Consider the following 3576-nt stretch of genomic DNA (forward strand, 5'->3'; position numbering starts at 1 on the left):
TAGCACTCATTACAGTCAGTCTACTGAGCTCAGCCCCTCTCCAACACATCATCTGTATTGAGTCAGAAACACAGCATGTACTTTACGGTTCAAAACTAACTTAGATTGGAAAAGGCTAAGCAAAGACCTTTGCTAAATAAAGAGTTTTACCCCCCATCTTTTGGGATTTCAGACTATATTTATCCAAATAGTATTTTCTCATCCTGAATACTAAGTTGAGATGGTTTTGTTCTAACTATGTTTTCTTCTTTACAGGCCAGCACCTCACATGCTACCAGCAGATTACCTGTGATGATAGATTCTGCATGTCAGACTGACCCACCCAAGTACCGGAATGTTCGTACACAGCTATCCTCGAGGATTCTTGGTTCACATCGAAGTACAGGTTAGAAGCACGTTTTTCAAATGTTCTTTGGATACATCTTGACATTCTGATGTTGTAGCTTTTAATTTGTGTGCTTCTAATTGTTGTAAAATCTTTTTGTTTTGTTTTTAATGTCAAATACAATTATGTTACAGCTGTCCAGGCTAAAATTCCCTGCTTTGGTGTCGAAACACTTCCGTTGGAAGTGCCAGTGCCCTTTTTAACATCCACCCCCTTAAAGAGACCACCAAAGAGGCCCTGTGTGGATCTTGAAGAGGAATACGAAGATCCATTTGAGGGAAGCTCTTCTTTGGTGATTTCCGAAGGCCAGGATGCAACTTATGATCCAGCAGAATCCATAACAAATGCTACAGAAACAACAGCCATGTCGTAAGTTACTGAAATATCCCTATGTGAGTTTGTCTATGTATTGTATTTTTTGCTGTATATAATTCAAACATTGATAATAGGGAAACACCAAAGATCTCTAAAGCAACAATCTGTATGATGGATCTTAACTTCTATTTTTTTGTTTTAGTGGTCAAGAACAAAACCCCCCCCAGACGATCAACACATACATCGTGTATGAGACCTGCCTCATGGAGCTTTTTGAATCATGTCCTGTGTGCAAGCGTGTGTGTGATGTACAAACCAGAAGGATCGGTACATTCATATCAGTGCCCCCTGTGTCAGTTTACAAGAAAGTGGAATAGCCAGCCTGTTCTTGGGAGTACTCCAGTTGGAAACCTGCAGCTATCAGTTGCAACATATGTCAACGGAGAATCTTTCTACAAACTTTCAAAGGTAAATTAACTGCAGAAGATTGTTTTGCTAATGTTTGAAAATGCAAATGTTGTTGTTGAATAAGATAGGACAAGGTAACAATAACAAGAGTGAGAAAAGGTGGGAATAGGGCACTGTTAGGTAACGACCCATGCTAACATGTAAAGCTCTTTTGGGAGGGTGGTGTGGAGAAAGAAGAGATGTGAAAGGGACACTGTAGAGTAAGCACCCCTAATGACATGTTCAGCTCTTTCCCTGTTTAAAAAAAGGGCAGCTCATTTGCACTTTCCAGGTTCTCCTCAACGACTCGTCAACAAATCTACAGGTGATCTTTGAGATTAAAATGTATTCTTGCTGTTTTCTTTCAACCATTAGGTCTTCAAAGCAATGAATATGCAGCTATGCAAATACAACACCTTCCGAAGGCATGCCAGGATGTTAATTGAGCCAGCGATTGTTTCTTACTGGCAAAAATCAGAGGAAGGCATGCTACAGAAGCTCCATGAAGAGGAGAAAGTGATAGTTGGTGGTGATATGAGGGCTGACTCTCCAGGTATGTCGTATATGTATTTTTATACAATTCACATGTTACATTTCAGAAAGGGGTTTGATTATGTGTGATTTGTTAAATTAATGTTTCCTGAAAAACATATGCTAAAACACTACAAGCAAAAATACAAATTCACCATCCGCAGAGAAAAGTAATTACTGTAAAACATATTTTTACAGGCCACTCTGCAAAGTTTGGAAACTACACTATGATGGACCTGAAGAACAACAAAGTCGTTGACCTCCAGTTGGTTCAGGTAAGTGAAATGAAATATATATCAATGTTTTTTTCTTTAACACTGTTTGCACGTTATATTTAAAATGTGTTTATCAATGGTTATTTGTATGTGTCATGACAGAGCAATGAGGTTGGTGGAAGCTACCACATGGAGTTAGAGGGCCTGAAAAGGAGTCTGGAGTTGTTAAAGGAACGTGGTCTGACTCTGGACTGTATATTGTCACGGACAGACATCTGCAAATTCAGAAATTCCTAAGGGAAAGCAGCATCACCCAATTATTTGATGTTTGGCACATAGAAAAATGTATTTTTCTTTATATTAATTTCTATGTAAATACAATTATTATTTTATTTAGACACAAACCCGGCTTCCTACAATCACATCAGTAGAATAATATTTTGAGTAAACTTGTATGTATATTAACTACATGTTAAATGTATTTATTAGGGATTTCTAAGCAACTGGAGAAAGCTGCAAAAAAGACGGACTGCGAAAAACTTAGAGGGTGGGTGAAGAGTATAAGAAACCACATATACTGGACTGCAGCAACCTCCACCACCGGGCCTGAGAGAGTGGCCAAATGGACTTCCATCCTGAACCACGTGCAGGATATCCAGTCTCATGATGACCCCCTGTTCCCTAAGTGCCTTCATCCACTGCGCATTGCGCAATACCAATTGATGGCTGCAGGTATGTTGTTCATAAACCATATTACATTACTCCTCTATGAATATTTGTAAGGGACAACTATTGAATACAGGATGTTGTCAGACACAATCTATAAAGCATGAAAATTCAAATATGACTTTGATTTTCAAATTCTTAGCAACGCCGGCCTTTCACAAGCTGGAGACAATTCTCTCAACCAAGAGGATTTTGAAAGCTGTGGCCAAACTCAGCCCCCACCACCAGACTTCATCTTTGGAGTCATTCCACGCCGTCATCCTGCGCTTTGCTCCAAAGAATTTTGTTTCCATTTCTTGGAATGTTGTGCAGGTAAAATAAACCATAGTTACTTACTAATTAGTGACAATTTGTACATCCTTTGCTATTATTTACATTTTTTTCTCATGGCGGAAATGTAAGACTGTACCTGGCAGCCCTGCACTACAATGAAAACGCTGAGCGTGCACAAGCCACTACATCCACTGGAAACCCTCTGTATAAACTGCAGTTCCCAAAGGCCAGGAAGGGAGAATGCAGAGCAAAACCAGTAAAGACTGACCCCACATTCCGTAAGTGTTTAAAATATTTATTATACAACTATTTACAAATATAAAATTAAAAAAATTAGAAAGAACTTTCAGTTTTTTACATGCATATACTAATCTAAACCATTTTTTGTTGTGCTTTTTTTAACATTGCACAGGCTACGTGGCCAACTTGATGGACCTCATCTTCGACCAAGTCTTTGTCCAAGACCCTGCACCATTCACACAGGAGCTTCTGAAGATACCCATCCCAGAGGACCTGTGTTCCCAATATGAGCGACCTGACAGGGAGGAGGTCATCGCCGATTATGCTACACTGTTCAATTTGAGGGCTGTCTGAACCCAACATAAACATTTCGCGGATCAGGAAACTCCCTGCGAATCCTGAGGACAACGCAGGCCGGAATCACCACTCTGATCCTGCGTCCAA

The 3576-nt window shown here is 39.7% G+C and overlaps 1 pseudogene; it reads left to right on the top strand.

The window, feature by feature from the left end:
* Positions 1 to 654: 654 nt before the first annotated feature.
* LOC104947555 (uncharacterized) lies at positions 655 to 3570 on the top strand (annotated as a pseudogene).
* The last annotated feature ends 6 nt before the right edge of the window (positions 3571 to 3576 follow it).

This window comes from Notothenia coriiceps, unplaced genomic scaffold, assembly GCF_000735185.1.
Source record: "Notothenia coriiceps isolate Sejong01 unplaced genomic scaffold, NC01 NC01_scaffold00012672, whole genome shotgun sequence".
Classification (NCBI taxonomy): Eukaryota; Metazoa; Chordata; class Actinopteri; order Perciformes; family Nototheniidae; genus Notothenia; species Notothenia coriiceps.